This window comes from Phaethon aethereus, assembly GCF_964289735.1.
Source record: "Phaethon aethereus genome assembly, chromosome: 2".
In the NCBI taxonomy this organism is placed as follows: Eukaryota; Metazoa; Chordata; class Aves; order Phaethontiformes; family Phaethontidae; genus Phaethon; species Phaethon aethereus.
This window is the reverse complement of record NC_138582.1, coordinates 59,739,477-59,760,607: the sequence shown is the minus strand read 5'-3', so window position 1 is coordinate 59,760,607 and position 21,131 is coordinate 59,739,477.

Here is a 21,131-nt window from a genome sequence, read left to right as displayed (position 1 = left end):
TTACCCCCAGGGTCAGGAATAGGTATTTACCTGGTTGCCTGGATTGTTTTTCCTCCATCAACTTGTTTAGGGCAGAAAAGCTGCTCACAGTATTTCTTTACCCTCCAGCCTTCTCTAGCAAGAAGCCTGTCACTTGTTAGATGTCTTCAGTCCTTGCCTTTGTGGGCCTTATCAGCTATTAAAAAAAACAAACAAACAACCAGTTAGTCCAGGGCAAATTGTTTTCTTGGATGGCATGTCCTTCCTTAGCCTAGATTGAGTATATAGCTCCTTTCCTCAGAGCAAAACTGAGGCAAACAAACTGGCCACCTAGAACCTGAGCCCAGACTTTTTATCTCTTCCTCCTCAGGCTACTTAGGGCTTGCAGCTGTATGGGGACCCTTCTCTTATGTTAACCCTTTCTTTTCCTGTTTTCAATGACATTTAGTTTTGTTACAGTTCTGCGATTTGTCCCTGGCAATATGTCACAGAGAGCAGGAAATGGGGAACAGTAAATAGTTCTCTGAGCGCTGGGCTCCAAACAGCATGTTTTCCTCTGTATTTGTACCTTGTGGTTGATTGTGGGCCACACCTAAAGTTTATGCAAAGTGGTGCTTTTGTAAGGAATTCTTACCAAGTGTTTCTCCTGTGTCAAAAAACTTGTGTATATTCTGCAGCTTTTCCTGCTGTGAAGGGAGAAAATAGGGGAGAAGATGTTTTGTCAGATGGTCTGTCTCTTCCTACCTCTGCCTGTGGAAGAGAAGGGAGAGTGCCCCTTAGAAACCGTATGGAAATTGCAGTAACTTTAAGGATTTTTCCAAACAGGCTGGGGCAGAAATGTCTGAAGGAGGTGGAAATTTTGGTTTTGCAGAAGCTTAACTTTCCTCCTGTCATGTGCCTCTTCCCAGAGGTTTCTGCAGAGACATCTAACCAGTGCAGCCACTGCCAAGCAGCCCCCTCGAGGTGATATACCTGGTGCAAGCTCTAAGGCAGGGACAGTGTGTTTTGCAAGGACATGCTCCTCCAGCGGCATTAGTGGTTCAACTTGCATGGCAGTTGTCCTAACTAATACAAAAGCAGCTGTTGACTTAAGAGTAACAGGAAAAACATGTCCTTTTGAAGTCTTTCCTGATCTGTAAGGAGAGGAGGGTATTATCTGTAGTTCACAAGCTGCACTCATACTCCCTTTTTTTCTGAGCAAGCAGCCCTAAAGCCATTAGATTGGTAAAATCACTGACCTCGGAGCTGGGCACCTCAGCAAAGAAGTGACTTGGAACACCAGCAAGACAGCGCACAGATGAGATGTGTGCAGAATCTACTGAGGAAGAGTATAAAACAGTAGCATGAGCCAAATCTAGCAGGCCCAGGCAAAAAATATCTCATTAAAAACAGATGTGACAAGATAACATTCAGTGTAAGGACACTAGCTGTAAGAGGCAGAATCATCCCACTCTCTTACAGGGCGGGAAAATGAACCGTAGGTTGAAGTGAGGAGGCCAGAATATTTTGCAATGTTATGCTTCATTCATCACTGAAAACATTAATCATGCAAGGGACAAAGTACGTGGCTGATGTTGAAGGGAGTGAACACTAGAGGTGGAGTTAAAGAAGCAACTGTGTTAATCCCTCCTACTAAATTACTGTCTTACTGTCGCTTTGCTGAGGTACAGTGACTTGACTCCATACGTGTTACTTGTCCATGGCAGTTCAAGTTAAACAAGTTTGCTTAAGTCACTCCTCAAGGGGTCATATTGCTATGAAAAAAAGTCTGCACATGGCATGTTTAATAGGGAGGAGAAGGCACTTGAAGTAGTTTTGCATGCAACTTCTTATTGGTGAGCGTGCAGTATCAGGCCAGGTTTTCCTTACCACCCTCCTCAAGGAAAAAGTTGACAAATTGGAACAAACCCAGAGGAAAGTGGGAGTGATCAGAGATCCATAAAACATGGTGTATGGGCTGTGTAGTTTGAGAAATAGGAAGATTGGGTGGAGATGGGAATCACGGGCTTCAATGATTTTAGAGAACTCGTGAAGAGGAATGAAATAAAATTTTCTTTATGCCTACAGGGTCTTAACTTTTAGAAAAGGAGAATTAAGTTGTCTATTAAGAAACATTTCAACTCTAAGGTGACTCTTAGGTGCTGGGATCAGTTGCCTACTGAATATGTGAGGTCAATTAGACACAGACATTGCTTGGGCCAGTGTTCAAATGACACAAAGGGCAAATGAGGACACCAAGGATCAATTTGGACATTCCTTCTATTTCTCAAAGCTCCAACAAATTACATGAGCGAGATTAATGCAGAATTGTTTCTGTACCTTGCCTCCCTTGACCTCAGAGGGGAGTGCAAGAAGTGAACAGATGTTCTTAGAGCAGCGTTAGCAATAAAGGTAACAGATTACACAGGTTGGCTTAGATTTGCAGAAGCTAACCTTCTGTTCAGCTTTTCTGCCCTTTCCTGTTTTAAGCTAAGTCTGATCCTGATTTCTGTTAGAACCACTCTTGTGACCACCCTAAGTAAATTTAATTATTTCTTATCCCTTCCATAGGCATCCAACTTTCTGTTCTTCACTGTGTCCTCAAAATAACGATATTTGTTTCTAAACTGCTTTTACTATTCAGCAGATGTCTACCTCCACTGCCTCTGGTTCTGCTTTATTTCTGTCAGACTATTCATGTTAAAGATTTGGTTTTTTGTTCTTAATATTTGTGTTAACCACTACTGCACCATCACTGAGAATTTTAAAAAGCAAATTAGACAAGCATCCATCACAGAATGCCTAGATATAGCTGATTATTTTGAGATAAGACTGTGGAGTAAGAGACCTCATGAGGTTGCTTTTTACCATTTTCCATTTTTTTCAGAACTGTTGTCAATGAAACAGTATTTTTATAGCTTTGCAGGAGCCACCGTCTTTATTAGCCATACAGGAGGGGATGAGGCTCCTCCTAAAGGTGATCTTGCAGCTCTGCAAGGCTATGCAGAAGCTGGGAACATTTTTTGGTACTAATTAAAATCCTCTGTAATTGGCTGGAAACGGTTCTGTGGCCAGCAAAGATTCCGCTGTTGAAAGCCCTGTTTGCATAAAAGACTGACCCTTCGGTGCAGTGAATCATCTGGCCCAGAAAAATGTTCTTTATTGTGAGATTTCATGGGTGGGTATTTTGTTTTATTTTGTTATTTTTGATTTTAAATGTTTTTAACAATAGGATCAAGACAGTGTTGATGAATGGGCACATGCTGTACATGGGAAAAAATACCCTGCCAAGAGTATTTTAGTGGTGTGAAATTCTTCGAAAACAAATTTAAATTTAGATGTCATATAATTAGGCAGGATATTGAAATCAGAAGGTCAGGCTTTGCCCTCATTTACCCCCTTTGCAATACTATACATGTGAATGAATTTTGATATTTGTGGGCAGCATTTAGCTGAAAGCTGACTTATTGAGAGCTGCATTGTGACAGCAGTAATGAAAAGTCGAAATGTTGCCCATGAGATTGATTATTGAAGACAATGTACTTGAAAATTAATATTTGTTTATTCTGATCATGCCAAGGATAATCTAAAATCTTTTATTTCACATTTCAAAAATTGCAACTTCAAAAATGTATAAGCTCCAAATAAAAATAAATCACTGTTAATTTTTGTTTGATTCTAGCATCTTTACAGTTTAGTATTCTTTAGTGATTCTCTCTACAGGAAGAAAAGAAAATATTATTCAGAAAGAAATACGACTTTTTATTTTATAAGCATTTAGATTTTATGAGGCTTTTCTCCACAAAATGGGAGGCTATCAAGTGTGGAATTGTCCCATAGCTGCACAGCGATGTTATGATTTTTATAGCAGATCTTGAAGAGCTTCAGATTCCAGGGAACACTGCAAAACTACTGACTCCCAGGCTGAGCTGTGAGCTCATGCTTCTTTGTAGCTGCACTAATTAATTTAAAAAGTAGATTTTTAAAATCTTCTAGTTTATGTCTTATATGACATGCTTTCAAAGTTTCAAAGTTTAATTAAAAATAACAATTATTGTATTTTAGTTTTGTCCAAAATGTAAAGACTGAGGCAATAGTAGTCAGACAGCTTAATGGGTGACATTTCTGAGAGTCCCACTGCATTTGAATCAATGTGTTTCATGTGATGTGTTGACCTCTGAGCTTGATCAATTGTTTTTAAGGGTTGCACAAACAGAAACTAGATTCATAGATGCTACACAGTAATATATGTGCATGTGACATTTCCAAAGCAGTTCCACTAGGAAATTTTTAGGGACCACGGATTGAAACAGACTGAGAAAGCTTCTGCTCTCTGGATAAAAAGGCTCTTGGTAAGGTGCAGGAGCTCTCAAAGTCAAGAGACTGTCAGACCTAGTTTGGAGTCCAAGCCTGACTTAGGAGCTAAATGCGTTCTGACCAGAGCTGGCCTGCCTCTGTACCCATCCCTGCAAAATATCCACAGTCAGTCTTCGGACTCTAACAGGTCTTTTTTTACACTGTGACTATTTTCGTATGTGTGTAGTTGTCTTTTATTATCCCTTAGGAAGAGGAGTAGTTGTTGGTCGTTGGGTTGGTCTGTGGTGCACCCCAACACTCACTGGTTTCCCTCAGGCCTGCCTTTAGGCGGGTCAGGCTGCAGAAGGAGGGGAGTGGGTTTATGCCGTAAGGTCGGTATTTCCCGGATCTGAACGACTGAGTCTCGCTACTCACCCCTCGCTTGCCACCGCCGCTCAGCTGCAGCTTCCTGCCGCCTGTCACCTTGGTTCCAAAGTCCTTGTCCTCTCCCATCTCTGGACCTCAGATTTCTGATTGTGCCTCCCCCACCGGCCCCAACCCATGTAGCTATCTCCCGGCCTATCTGCCCTTCAACTTTGGCTTTCCTGGTTTTGACTCTGACCATTGGGTCGTATGCCTGACTAATCCAATTAATGTGGGTCGTGACACTTCAGAGCATGAAGTTACTATACCCTTTCACTTACGGTGAGGCTAGAGCAGGTGGGCATTGATAATAAGTCTGGGTGATTCTTGAGAAATCATGTTGTTTATCACTTTGTTCCAACCGGGCTTGCTTTCCTGGTGGTCTACCATCCAAGTAGCACCTGGCCCAGTCTTGCTTAGTTTCTGAAATGAAGCGAGTGGAACATGTTGGGGAGGATACGGGGCTGCCAGCTTTATCTCATAGTCACACTTGAGCCATTCTTTTTCTGACAGATAGTAACACCTGATAAGAGAGCTCTTAAACACACCCAGAGCTGGAATATCCACTGTCATAGTCACCCATGTTCCCGTGATGAGTGACTGAGAATGACTGTTCCTGTAATGCCTTATTGTAGAGTAATTTTGGAGCCACCGAGCAGACGTGAGTCTGGATGTCAGTCATTCTGCTGGCCTCCGTGATGTCCAAAAAACATGGTTATGGCTACATTCATGCAGCAGAGATCATGAGCTTCTTCCACACGAGTCACCAATGTTAAAGACTTTTATCATTGTTTTGTCACCCTTGGACATGTGTGTCATACAAATTAATCTCTTCTGAAATGCCACTGAACTTCTGTAAAGTTATACCAAATCTTCATTTTATCTGTAAAGTGTAATATGCTGAGAAAATTATAACTATTACTTGGGTCTTCTGCAAATCTGAAATTAGGAAATTATTTCGCTGGAGTCAGAGACAGTAAAATCTTCTGAATGCTTTGGGAAGGTACTCCAAAACATTCTGTGGGCCTTAATTGTATGTGTGCCCATTTTTTATGTGACTAAACTGAAAGTAATTCCCTGGAATCTGAAGACCTATATATTGCAGATCACTTTAGGTTGATCATGAATTGTGATGGTCTGAGGAAAACAAATTCACGTAGAAGGAGACTGTATCACCCTAGGTGAAGGATAGTGCTCTCTGATGGAAAATCCCCCACTCTTGATCAACTGGTAGAGGGAATAATGTTAATCTGTGGCTGAAGTAACCATCTCTGGAGGAAATGGAAAGAAGAGCTGTAGCTTTGCTGTGTGGTATCATTGCTTGGCAAAGAGCTGCCAGAGAAGTTATATTTCCCGTTATTTCACTAGGTTAGGAGCCTGATAAACAATTATGTATTTGCAGTGAGAGCAAATGGCTGAAGTGCTTCTGCGTAGATATGTGTGCCACTGACTCTGAGTCACTCACAGACTGTTGTGTGTGCCACTCCTTCCCATAGAAATAGACTTTATGTCCCTTAAACAAGTGGTCCACTGTGTCCCTTCCTTCCCTCTGCAACGCTGACCGAATACTGATTGATCAGATTGTTGCTAAGCTTCTGTTCTCTTGCTTATAGGTGGTTACTCTAAAAAGAGGATTTGTCCTCCTGTTAGAACGGATTCATTAATCTGGTCCTCCATAGTTTTTCTCATCTCTGTAATGTCATTCCTTTTTCTCCCCCAGGTAAACATATACATATATAACACTGCATGTGATAGCATTAGATTCCTATAGTGAGCTCCACATCCGTATAGTTGAAGTTGAGCAATCACATGAAACATTACCAGTCTTCTATTAAAAGAGACTTAAACTCTTTTCTGCATGCAAACCCAGGTAATGTTATTGACCCCTCTGAATACAACAGAAATCTTATAGCAGCTCTTTGAGGCTTAAGAAATCTACTTATTTTTATAACTTCCATGACATATATACATACATATGTAACAGCTGTAGCCTCTTAATTTCATGGTGGCTTGTTGTAATTATGCAAGGAAATCTCCCACATAGTCAACGGGGTAGTTCTTGTGGAAGGTGAGGAATGCAAACGGGTCATTCTTGCGATAATTAATTCTCTATTCATCTGATGGATTTTCCGTTCAGGCCCAGCTGAGTGGTTTAGCAAAACAAAGACAGATGGCAGCAGATTATTTCAAACACTTCTTTGTTAGTGGGTAATCAGCACAGATTTCACCCTCCTGCCCCCTTTACTTAGGGGACATTCAAAGCCCATTAAGTAAATTGAAAGACTGCTATTGATTTTGATGGGCACTCAGCAAGGCCTCTGTCTCAACAACTTTCTCAGCTAAACTTTGGCCTACTTATAATTTTTGAATGTTTTGGCATTGGGGTTTTTTTGTTTGTTTTTAAAGAAAGAAGAAAGCAATGTTGATGTATTCACTCTTGGGGACTACTGGGGGAAAGAACAAGCTGTACTTTTATATGCACAATATACTGCCATGAGCATATCCAAGGTAAAAGGTCAGCAATGTTTTAACTTTATGAGTTTAATGCCAATTAAGTTCAACTTTTAGGGAAAGTGTAGGGATGAGAGATCTGGCTGAAATGTGTGCTCTGGCTGCCTTCTGAGCTGCATCCCCTAGAATTGGTCCATGAAGAAGCTGGATTTGGGCTGAGTGCAGACCTGGGAACTCAGGTCTTCTCAGAGTGGATTCTCAAAGGCTCTTGGTTTTAGGTGTCTTGTGAAGGCTTTGGCCATTCCTGCTGAGGTCTGCTAGATGCTGCCTACTTGCTTCAGCTTTGAGGCACGCTTTCTTAGGCCAATCTGTCATTTTGGTCTAAACCTTGTTGCTATTCCTGGGACAACCTTGTAGAGATTGGTTCTATTTTTTGTTATTTCCACAGATCTAACTGAGGCACCTGACCCTGTCATATTGACTATGTTGATATCTAATTGGCTTTTCTGCATAGCACATTCCTTTCTGTGATGCTGGCTCCTGCCTATCAGTGTGTGGTGGGTTGACCCTGGCTGGATGCCAGGTGCCCACCAAAGCTGCTCTATCACTCCCCTTCTCAGCTGGACAGGGAAGAGAAAGTATAATGAGAAGCTTGTGGGTTGAGATAAGGACAGGGAGAGATCACTCGCCAATTACCATCACGGGCGAAATAGACCCGACTTGGGGAAAAATTAATTTAATTTATTATTATTTAAATCGCTGGAGGATAATAAGAACTAAAACCCAAATCTTAAAACACCTTCCCCCCACCCCTCCCTTCTTCCCGGGCTAAACTTCATTCATGATTTTCTCTACCCTCTCCCCTCACAGCGGCACAGGGGGTTGTGGTCAGTTCTCTGTCACTCCTTCCTCCTCAGGGGCAGGGCTCCTCACACTCTGCCCCTGCTCCAGCCTCCGGTCCCTCCCACGGGAGACAGTCCTCCAGCAACTTCTCCAATGTGAATCCATCCCACGGCCTGCAGTTTTTCATTAACTGCTCCAGCCTGGGTCCCTTCCATGGGGTGCCATCCTTCAGGAACAGGCTGCTCCAGCGTGGGTCCCCCATGGGGTCACAAGTCCTGCCAGCAACCCTGCTCCAGCCTGGGCTCCTCTCTCCATGGGGCCACAGGTCCTGCCAGGAGCCTGCTCCAGCGTGGGCTTCCGACGGGGTTACAGCCTCCTTCAGGCATCCCCCTGCTCTGGCGTGGGGTCCTCCTCAGGCTGCAGGTGGAGATCTGCTCCAGCGTGGAGCTCCATGGCTGCAGGACACAGCTGACCTCACTGTGGTCTTCACCATGGGCTGCCGGGGAACCTCTGCTCCGGCACCTGGAGCCCCTCCTGCTCCTCCTGCTGCTGGGGGTCTGCAGGGCTGTTCCTCTCACATGTTCTCACTCCTCCCTCCAGCTGCAATTGCTGTGTGCTGTTATTTTTCCCTTTCTTAACTGTGTTCTCCCAGAGCTGATACCACTGTCGCTGATGGGCTTGGCCTTGGCCAGCAGTGGGTCCATCTTGGAGCCGGCTGGCATTGGCTCTATCAGACACAGGGGAAGCTTCTAGCAGCTTCTCACAGAAGCCACCCCTGCAGCCCCCCTCTGCTACCAAAACCTTGCCATGCAAACTCAATATACAGTGTCAAATGTCCATTTTGCTTCTTATAGTGGGTACATGGAGACCCATAATCCCTTAGCATGAATCGTTTCTGTCTCCGATTCTGTCTTTAGTCTTTCCCTCCGAACACACATACTCTGGAAAGCGCCAAAGCATTAGGGATGCGGTGCCTGTGTGTTGCTTGAGAGAGGCTACGCAAGCATTAACCAAAGGCTTATACTCACAGAAATGAATTCCTCTCACGGAGCTGAAGGAGAGGCGTAGGGTAACATTTCAAGGTGCTGCCCTTGTGCTCCGGTATTCCAGCACGTCGGCAATGCCAGAGGTGCAGAGCGAGTCCGTTGCTTGCCCTGGCCGGCTGCCTGGGGCGGATGGGGGAAGGCCAGTATGGCCAGCGTGCGGCCCCGGGCGGCACAGGCACGCGTGGCTCTGAGTGCGTGGGCACAGAAACCCATCTCAATCTAGGACTGCCATCTGTTGGCAAGCCGGCCCGGCTGAGTTAGCCTCCAGGAAAGGGTTTGTTTTTTTGGTGTGTGTGGGCAGGACTCAAATTAGGGCAAGTTACAGCTCCACAAGCCCTGAGCTGACCGGTGGTGCAGGACGGCGAGGCAGCCAGGGGCTGCCCCAGGCAGCAGCCATCGGCTCGTCAGGCTGATGGCTTTTCAGGAAAATAAGACCAGAAAGGGATCAAATGTTGCTGGATCCATAACCGCATCAGATTTTGTCAGACTGCTTCTGTACAGCCCCAAGAAGGAAATAAAAAGATACCTGAGGATCTCGTGTATGCACCCCCCTCACTTCTTCATATAACTCTAAGCAGAAATAAACAAACACAGTCGTCAGTATTTGCAGAAAATACTCTGCTTTTGCATGGCCTTAAGCCGTCACATGTAGGTGCCACCTAATGCACCAGCAGGAGTTGTTTGGCTTAAATCGGGGTTGAATGTGGGTGTTTTGTCGCAGCCGCTCAGGCGTGTGCAGGTGACGGGACGGCAGCAGAAATGTCCCCAGGTGCGCGAGGCAGAGCGGGCTGAGTAACCCGTCTGAAAACGGGCCAGTTTAAAACTTCCAGACTGGACACGTCTTTCAGAGCGAGCCCCTCCATCAGGCGTTCTTGATCCTGACGGGGGTCAGAGATGTGCTCTGTCGCATCGTGCTCTTTCCCCTCTGCCTGGGGCAGCTCATTTCACTGCTGAACAGAACCAGGGAGAGCTCTGAAATTAAAATGCAGAAGTGTTGGTAACTGCCAAAAGGAATGGCTCTCCAGTATCACATGTAGTATCTGTGCCAGTTTAAATACGTTTAAAGATACAACAGGATTGCTGCATAGTTATGTTTGTTTTTAATGATCTACTTTTTAACTTCTCTCCCTCAAAGGCCTTTGATACGGATAAAGAGGCAGAAAAAAATTGCCAAGAACGGTTGTTTTCTGGGAAACAGAGCCAGCAGTCCAAATTCAACGTGGGCAGGAATAAAACATTTCTGTTAAAAACTGACTAAACTAAAAGTGACTTACGTATTTTCTATCCATTATTTTCTAATTATCAATATGTGAGTCGAACAACAACCAGTTCTGATTTTAAGGATTTAAAATGAATTTACTTGACTGTCAGCAGGTGGCTCTCTGTTAAGACTGAGCTCTGTTCTTGATGTATGCACAGAATTGGAACTGTTTCAAACAATCTATTTTATTCTTTAAGCCAACAGGAAGATAATAAAGACCTATGATTTGTCAGTAGGAAAGATATTTGTCAGGGGAAAGATAAGAAAATGAAAATCTCTTGCTTGAAGGGAACCGTGGCAATGCTGACATTATGCTGCTAGAGGAAATGTCTAGTCATTTTAAGAGTAGCCATGTCAGCTCTGCTAGGTATGCAACCAGGTTTTCAGGTAACGCATCAAGCATTGTATTTCTGTTTGAAGGTTTGCTTTTTGTTTTCTTTTAAAAATCCCTACTACTTATATAAAGGACATTTTTGAGGTATGATGTCACTAAGTGACAATAGTGTTGGTGGAAGCACTGAAACTTAGGATCTTATCTATTTTACTGAAATAAATGGGAATTTTTCCATTTCTTTCAATAGGAATAGGATTGGCTCCTCAGCGCTTCGCAGTATCAGGCTGAGGGTTGCTGCAGATCAGATGCAGTCTGAAGCTAATCCAGCTGCAGCAACAGCTTCATGAATATATAACAATATATCCTTGTTTGAAGTTGTTTGTGTAGCTATCAAAACAGTGTTCATGATCTAGCCCAGGAAGCTTTGCAGCTATCAAAGGTAAAGGTCGACTCAAGGATTTTGCATGACTCTTTTTTCTCAGTTTGGCATTTTTCAGTCTTTCTTTGTAAACCGAATTTGCGTGATGCTCTGCACATGTATCTTGTTCAAAGGAAACTGCAATTTAATTAGATTAGATATAACACATACTGGATAAATGAGAGGACTGTGCTTTCCCAGTATTTTAGTTGTCTTTTGTAAGCAGGTGAGAGGATCCCGTGCAAAAGTATATTTAAGAACCTTTATGAACATATGTGAATAGTGAATTTGAATTAGGTTTTGAGAGATAAAACTGGCTTATACTGGATGACTGGGCTGTGGAGAAAGTACAGTTTTTAAGGAGGGTTCAAAAAAGGAACACTATGTTAGCCACAGCTAAATGTTCCTGGCCATTTCCATAGTTCAGCATATAAGAATTAAATGTACTTACAGCACTTATGCTGAAGGTGTTCTGATCTTTTTCATGAGATTCAGAAAGAAATTACATTCTTTTCTGAAATTCAATTCTGACATATCTTCTAGTCATACCAATCCTGTTCTGCAACATTCTGCTTGGCCGTGAATTATTTCTCTGTAATCAGAGCTTTATTTTCAGTTTATTTGGGGATGGAGGCATTTTTGTTTGTTTTTAATATTCTACTTCACTCAAGGTATTGGTTTACCTAAGGTAAACCTAAAGAGAGACTTTAAGGGGGCAAAGAAGTAAATTGGATTCCTGAGGTTCCCTGTGTACCTTGCTTTTCAATACAGCCTTGCAGAGAGCTACTGCTCATCACATTACTGTCCAACTGCATTGCAAAGAAGAGTTTTCTAGTCTTTTGGTTATGGACTGGTGCTACCTAGCACATGTTGTTCAGTTTGCTCTTTTTAAGCTTTAAAACAATGAAGATCAGTTTAAATCTCCAGGCATCCCAGGGTACAGCTGTTTACTGCTAACATCTCTATGCTGATGGTGCTTATTTTCTTTTTCCTTTGTATCATGGAAAAGATGTTGTCAAAGCATCCTGTAACAGCCACTGAGGAGGGATCACAGAATTACAGAATTGCTGAGGTTGGAAGGCATCTCTGGGGATTGCCTAGTCCAACCTGCCTGCTCAAAGCAGAATCGACTAGAGCAGGTTGCTCAGGGCAGTGTCCAGTGGGGTTTTGAGTATCTCCGAGGATGGAGACTCCAGAGCCTCTCAGGGCAACCTGTGCCAGTGCTCAGTCACCCTTCAAATAAAAAGCAAACAAACTTTTTCTTATGTTTAAACAAAATTCTTGTAGGTCAGTTTGTGCCCATTGCCTCTTGCTCTGTCGATGGACACCGCTAAGAAGAGCCTGACTTCATCTTCTTTACTCCCTCCCACCAAGTATTTATGTACTTTGATAAGATCCTCCTGAGCCTTCTCTGCTGAAGGCTAAACAATCCCAGCTCTCTTAGCCTCTCCTCCTATGTAAGATGCTCCAAGCCCTTAATCATCTTAGTGGCCCTTTGCTGGATTTGCTCCAGCATGTCTATCTTTCTCCCTTGTACTGGGGAGCCCAGAACTGGACCCAGCACTCCAGGTGTGGCCTCACCAGGGCTGAGCAGAGGGGAAGGATCAACCTGCTGGCAACACTCCTCCCAGTGCAGCCCAGGACACCATAAGACTTCTTGGCATCAAGGGCACATTGCTGGCTCATGATGAACTTGTTCACCAAGACCCCCAGGTCTTTTTTGCAAAGTTGCTTTCCATCCAGTCAGCTCCTGAGGTGTATGGTACTGGTGCATGGGGCTGTTCCTCCACAGATGTAGGACTTGGCATTTCCCTCCCTTCACTGAACTTCATAAGGTTCCTGTCTGCCCACTTCTCCAGCCTGTTGAGATTCCTCTGAATGGCAGGACAACTATATGGCTTATCAACCACTCCTTCCAGTCTTCTATCATCTGCACACTTGCTGAGGGTGCACTTCGTCCCATCATCTAGGTCATTAATAAAGAAGTTATTTAAACAGCATTGGACCCAGTATCAACCCCTGGGATACTCCAGTAGTGACTGCTTTCTGCTGGACTTTGTGCCACTGATCACAACCCTCTGGGCCCAGCTGCTCAGACAATTTCCAGCCCGCTTCATTGTCCACTTATGTAGCCTGTACCTTATGAGTTTGTCTATGAGAATGTTACAGTAGGCTGTGTTGAAAGCCTAACTGAAGTCAAGATAAAGATCAGCTGTTCTCCCGTCATCCACCGAGCCAGTTGTCATACCATAGGAGGCCAGCAGGTCGGTTAAGCATGATTTCCCTTTCATAAATCCATGCTCACTATTCCCAGTCACTTTCTTGTCCTTAATGTGTTTTGAAATGGTTTCCAGGATTATTTGCTCCATCACCTTCCCAGGGATGGACATGAGGCTGACTGGCTTGTCATTCCTGGGGTCCTCCTTCTTGCTCTCCTTGATGAGGAGTGACATTTGCCTTCTTCCGGTGCTCAGGAACCGCCCCAGGTCACCACAACATTTCAGACAATCAAAAGTGGCATCACAACAACATCAGCCAGTTCCCACTGTACTTACAGATGTACCCCATCAGGTCCCATGGACTTGTACGTGTCCAGTTAAAGACGGAGAGCTTCAGCTTTAAAGCAGATCCTATGGGAAGAAGCCTCGCTGATTTTCTGCCTTTTCCAGGTCTGTCTTCAAAACAGACCTTATCAGCTTGTCTTGGATGTGGCCAGCTAAACTTCTGGGGCAGGTGAGTGCACTTAGGGCCCTGGCAGGGAATTTGTGAGGCTGGCTTCAGATTGTCAGATTTGCAGGAGGAGTGAATGGGAAGTGCAACTCAAAGCAGCCATAACAATGATGAAAACCTGGGTTTTGCGCTTCTGTCAGTGGGGAGAAGAAGAAAGGTACTATACAGAATTTAGAGTTTTTAATGAAATTCTGCTCTTCTCTGGCTACTATGAGTCATTTTGTATTTATTTCATCTTGGCATCCTGTACTGCCTCCTGAGTGGATTTACTACTTCTTGGTCTTCTTCAGGAGTTGGAGAACTGAGAACGGAAATAAATAGCTTGATTAAAGCTTATGTGCTCACAGAACTTGCTTAAACAGGGAGATGTGTACAACATGAAAGTTATTTACAGATAGAACAACACAGACTTTCTTTCTTTCCTTTATTATTATTATATTGGTAATACATATTTGTACCTAAAAATGACAACTTCACCGTATTTCAGAGTTTTTCTAATTTGCATACTGGTCTTTTGATTTGTGTGATCATTGATTTCTAGCATTCATTACAAAATAATGAGAGACTCTTTAAGACGACACTTGTATATGGTATAGTACAAAACCAATGCTAGTTTCCAAAGGGCAAAAAATAACATTGCAAAAGAGAAACACAAGACTGCAGTATGGACATTTATGCATTTATGAAATATGTTTTCATCATCAAATCTCTGTATGATGGAGATGAGCTTAAAATCAACTGATAGCAGTGGCTGGAGAGCATTCATTGAAATTGCACATGCTTACATGAGGAATTAGTAAGGTCTTTGGTTTCTTGATCCCAAGTAGGTTATCAGATATATAATCCATCTTTGCCTTGACTTTATAAAACATCTAAAGGTAATTATTCTTAGCTTCCTGTGTAATAATTACAGAGGAAGGATATCTTAGACAAAACTATGGATAAGAAAAGTCTCTATGAAGTATTAGAAAGTCTATATGAACGATAATGACTTTCATGTCTTCTTGTTTATTTCCAGATGTACACTTAGGTTCAGATTTACTACAGACTAGCAAGTCAGTGGGGGATACGCTGGTGTAAATAACTGGCCTTAATCTCTTTTGAAGTTAGGTTACATCTGTAAGACTAATTCCTCCTCCCACTGCTGTTTTATGTCTAGATGAAATAATGCAGGGATACAGTACATCTGAAAAAATCTCCTGTAAAATATAAGCGATTTTCTCCTAAACTTTGGAAACGCAGTATTAAAAACTGGTGAGCTCTTGTACATTGTATATTTATTTCTACATTTGAAAAGTGCATGCAAATAACTAATATTCTATTCATGTAGCATATCTTGTCCCTTTTACAAATACTAAATGATTACACCAGGTGCAAGGCAGGGGAGAACCAGCATTAGATTTCTAAGTTTCTACATGCATGCATAATGATGACTATATTTTACAGTAAAAGAATCATTAAAATATTTGTCTGAAATGTTAAGCATGTCCCTGAGGCATGCTGATCACCTGAAATAACACTTTAAAATCACCCACTGTCTCCAGAAATCCTGACTACATGTCACCTGATGGATCTAAGTATTTGTATAGCAGAAGACTGTTAGCTGTTATTTTAGAACAAAGAGAATCGATAGTTTTGCTGAGTTACAGTGGTAGTCACGCCATGCCCTGAGCTTCGCAGCATCATCAAAGTTGTGTCCCCTTGTGCCAGTAGAGGCTTTGGTCCCCATTTTCTTAAGTTGGGCTCACTGGCATCATCTGGGGTGGTACTGCTCAACAAGGCCAACATTAAACAACGCTTGGCAAGAGAGAATATCTGTGTTTCTCAGGAGAACAATGTGTCACTTATTGCAGTGGACAAACAAAAGTGATGGAATTCCGATTTTAGTTGCATGTTGTCTGACAGCTTGGCTACTAATGCTTGAATTCATTTCAAAACAGAATAAACCAGTATTTCCACCATGAATATATCCAGTTCATGGTCTTGTAAGTGACCATTAAAGTAATAGTATTTCAAAGGACTTCTGCGTCACTGATACAGGAACAGTGCACTTTCATATGCCGTCCTCTTTTCTCAAATAGCCCTAGATTCAAACACCACCATTGCGTATTTATGGCTAAAAGAAAAGCACTGTTAAAAGACACAGACCTTTCACACTTAAAGAGGTTTCCAGCTTAATGTGATAAACTTTATCCCTTGCCTACTGACCTCTTTAATGCCTAATATAATCTTTCTGTGCAGAGAATGCATCTGCGAGCTCTTTTACCTTCGCAAACGTCTGAATAAGTGTTTTTCTTTCCACTCTTTAATACTTAGAATTCGATTGTGACAGGTGGCTGGAAATACAAACACTTGGAAATTTTAAGATAATTTTTGTGAGCCTTTGCATGAGTAATTTGTAAATAAAAAAACTAATCCAGTCTCAGTTTTCATCTATTATATATATGTATATATAAATAAAATATTATTGTTCCACCATTCAGTTAATACTGAAAAATAAGACTGCATGGAAGTATAGGAATAATTTTTTTTTCAAATAGTATTGGCACATATCCGTTAGCAGTGATTTTGACTGTAACTGCTAGGGTTTCCTCCCAGGAAGAAGAAAATGCTCCTTTTGGAGCTGATTAATGTTCCACGCTGCAAGCCGGGCATCGCTGAGCCAGAGGAGGCTTTCCCTCCCTGCAAACAGCTAGAAGGTTCTGCCCGTGAAACATGGTTTTGGCTATTTTTTTTCTCCTGCAAACAGGTGCAATTCCACTGATTTATCCAATTCACCCCAGTAAGTGTTGGCAAGAAGACTCAGACCTCAATTTTGAATCCATTTCAGTGAATTGGGTAGCAATAGTTTTAATGTCTGTATCGTAAAAATCCCGAGTATTCACTAAAAGAATAACAGCTTTTAGTAAAACTGAAAGTCGGTAGCTAGCAGAAGAAAGCGTAGTGTATTACGTTGTGATACTAATGGAACACGCGGTGCTAGTGTGCATGAAAGGTCGCAGAGAATGAATGTATAGATGCTGTGTATTAGGGTATGCACTGAAGTATTCAGCGTGATTGAATGGATTTCAGTAATGGCATAGAAGCGACTGCAATTGAAGAGCCTACTGTACACTAACTAACTCTCGTACCGTCTGTATGAGGTGGGTCTGTCTGTCTGTCTTGTTACCAGGCTGAACTGCAGTACGTTGTTTGTATGCACGGATTTCATAGCATTATACAAAGGAAACGGCACATGATTTTTTGTGACTAAAATAGTAACATTTGGTATGCCGAGATACAGAGTTCTGCTCCTCTGTGTTGTGAAATACGTACCTTCCCCCTCTGTGATGAGAAAGGGCACACTTCGACCTCCAATCCATTTTACTCTAGAATTCAGTGTATAAATGTAATGGGCTGTGAAGTACAGAAGTGCAAACCCACTATTGTAATGCATTTTAAAATTAAGACTTCAGCAGCAAAACCCATGGAAATCCGGAGTTAGTGTCAACAGTTATTCCTGTTTTGAATAAACGTAGTTCTTTTGCTGCTTGAACACAGCATGCATATAAAATGCAGTATCCTATAGTGCTATTGTCATGTCTGGTGCATGGATTAAAAGAAAATGGGCAGTCCTCTTTCTGCTGTTGGGGAATGATTTGTCGCATTCCTTAGTGTTGGGGAGATGTTTTATGAAAGACTTAGCTGCAACACACTGTAAAATAGAAACTGCTGTAGGAACCGTAATTCTGATTTCTCTACATTTCCAGCCTTGGTGATATAGTACTGAAAGCGAGCACGTTTTTGTATAGTTTCTGCTGGCATAAAGGAAAACAAGTAATTTAAACAGTCTTGGTAGCTCTAGGAAGTTACTAGGAAAAAAGGTGCGGTCTGTATTAATTCGATAAAGTGGCTTAAGTCTTATTTCATTATTCAAAGTTCCCCCTGCACATCTCCTGTGCATACACTGAACAGATCCAACCTTGCTGAGGGACCAGTGTAGCTCTAATACTGATAGCAGAATGGCTGGTGGTAAGTGATATTTTTATTGCTTTAACTGAAGCCATTGCCGACAGGAACCGAATTCTAGATGAAATATGGAGAATACTGCCTGTGGGCCCCTAGGTAAGTGCCTCAAAACATACAAATTTCTTTAATACTGTGAGATTAGCTAGTGTAATCGAAGGGAAAATATCAGTCCTCCAGCATGTGTGAAACATGCCGATACTTGTTCTGTAAGATCTGACAAGCTCAACAAGACAGATGGCAAAGGAATCATCCACCGATCATTTTCCCGGAGTTTCCTGCTATTTCTGCTCTTTGTTCTACCAGAAAGCACCATTTGAGACAAGCCAGCAAGCCTGGAGGTATAAAATGTTCTCCACCAGAGAGCCGGTGAGGGATGCAGACACGACCTGGGGTAGCTCTGGGAAGCTGAGCACCGTTTAGAGGAAACACTCGCTTTTCAGAGCACGGGCATCTTTGTGCCGCTGTTCAGGGCGAAAATCTTAATCTGTCTTGGATGCCTAATTACAGATGCACATAGGCACTCCATTGTGTATGTAGCAGAGAACATTTGCAGCGTTTTACAACAGCTGGTAGGGAAGAGAGTCCACACGTGTAAGCATTTTGGGGGATTTAAGTTTCTGGCTGATGCGCTGCGTTATGAATCTTGCACTTGCACGGAGAGCTGCCGGACACGCACGCCGAGAGCAACGTTTCAGCTGGCTAGCAAGAAAAAATGAAGGCAGGACAAACTCTGGTACAGTTTATTTCAGTCAATATGTGTAGTCAAAGAGTTTTAAGGCTGCACTGATGAAAACTTTGAACTGGTGTCATGTGGCACCGTCTGTGAACGGAGCCGTCCTGCCTGTCCCCTCGCTCCCCACTTGAATCAGCTGCTTGCGGTGGCCAGGGGCTGAGTTGGCTTGGGGAAACGATCTGTCTGTAAAATAATCCCTTTTTTGTTTACTGGGGTACTTTACAGGCAGATCACTTCACTCATCTGTCCACTGGAAGGGTTCAGAAATGTTTGTACTGGCACACGGGCGGCAGAGGAGCTGGGGGAGACAGGATTGCTGCCCCCCCCGCCCGCCCCGTGCCAGTTTAGCACACTTGAACTACAGCCCAAATAACCCGAACTGCATCCCGGGCACAAACGAGAACTTGTGAATGGGTTTCTGCACCTCTCCCTTCCCACCACGCTTGGCTGCCAGCTTCACAGATCGCTGGTGTGTGCCGCTGAAGTCGATGCAGAGATGTCCCTGCTTTGCCGAGCTCTGGGACGCCGGCGCACACCAGCCCGAACTGGGTCAGAGACTTTTCTTTGTACCAGCAGGCTGAGCTGCCGGGAAACCTCACTGGAGCCCGGCAGCACCTCCTCGCACACGCTCCTCTCCCAGAGCGATGGGAGGGATGGGGTGAGGCGGGGGAGCTGGTGAAGTGGGGTTGAGCTTCCACCACACTTGATCCCTTGCCAGCATAAGCTTCCTTACGGGGCTTACGGCCACGGCAGAAGTCCGAGTAAAGCCCCGGTTGCTCCCGCGGCTGCCGAGGTTCAGCGCCCGGGGATCAGAGCCACCAAGCTCTGCATCTGTCCCTCGCATCTCCGCTGCGCTCAGGAAGTGGGGGGAGGGCGAATAAGAGACAAGTGAGCCTATTAGTATTTATTATTTGTATTATTATAGCACCTCAGTGCCTACTCGTGGACCAGAATCGCATCCTATTAGCACTGTGCAAACCCAGAGCCAAAGTACCGTAGTCCCTGCCCCAGAGGGCTTACAATCTCCGTTTCGAACAGGGGGTACAAAGAGATGGCTGGGGGTGTAAAAGGGAGTAGTGACAAAATGTTGATCACTGTGACGGACAGTGTTGGTTTTCTGGCAAGAACCATCAGTTCTTAAATACTTAGTTGGATTTAGACATTCTTCACACAGTCAACACCTTGTATTTCTCGTGAAGAAAAACCATCAAGAAATCACGGGGAATTTTATGTTATATTCAGTGAAAAACATTTTTCATTGCAAGAAACACATGTAAGGTTATTCTTGAAAAACATTGTTTAGTTCGTATGTTCTAAGCAGATATCCGAACATGTTTACAAAGTCTACACATGCAGTGTATAAAGAAAGTGAAAATTTTTTAACCAACTTACTTTTTTGACTCCTTTATTTAATTTGCACTCTCACAAAAAAAGGATACCTTTTAATTAAATTTTTAAAGAAAAAAATAGAAGTGATATAATCTCAATTACTTTTCTGGACACACTTCTATTTTCCTGGTGCTCATGATTTAAAAAATTATCTAAATTGAAATGATCACCTTGGTGGAATTAAAACCAATGCTAGATACAAGGATGGAGAACAACTGTGTATTTAGGAAATGTATGTAACTGATTTTACAGGTTTCTCAGATCAAAAAGTGCAATTACAACTTTGTGCAAGAAGGCGATGTGATTTACAACATTTTGCAAGCATTTCTTGTGTGCATATTTTTAATAACTTGCCTGCAAGGGGCCAAATCCTGCTGTTCTGCTGTTCTGCTCAAAGTTTCTCTAAAATCAACAGCTCCTTGACACTGTGCTCTATTCCACTGGCCCTCCTGCTGTGTGTTGTAGGTAATACTGTGAGTAACTCAGTGGAGTTCAATATTCCTGGTTTTAACTATAATTACTCTATGGTAGTAAGTGTTTGCAGGTTTGAATATCTCACAGAGGCCTGTAGGATAGTATGATTTATCCCCATGCAGAGGGATGAAGGGAAACAAGAACTAGCTGGACAATTTGTAAAATCATTAAACAATTCCCATGATCAGCTCTGTTATTTGCCATTTGGATAGCCCCTACTGAAATCACGTATGTAACTATACTCTTTACCCAAAAATAACTTCCGATATTAGCTTTCTGCTACGCATTCTCTAAATTGCTGTAAACATCCAGGATACCCATATATATATATACACACACACACGGGTGTGTGTGTGTATACATGCATATACATGTATAGGTGTATATATCCACAAACATACACACAGACATACATATATGTACGTGTACATATATACGGATATATAGCTATGCCGTAGTTAGGAAACAATAATGTCATTTTTATTGCATTCTTAAGTATCATAGAACAAGGGTATTATAGGCACACGTCTTAACTACTTGTCCTTACTACAGTCCTAAAGCTCATTTACCTGAGATCTGCATCTGTAAAAATAAAGTTCCATTTTTAGCTGCATGTTACAAAAGACTAAGTATCAGCCCCACAGATATGAAATTACAACTTAGAGACTAATTTACTACAAGTAAAATATGCTATCTTATAAAAAAGATACTGCTGAAAGAGATACATATTAAAAAGGAAACACAATTCTTAGAGGTTTAAAAATCTC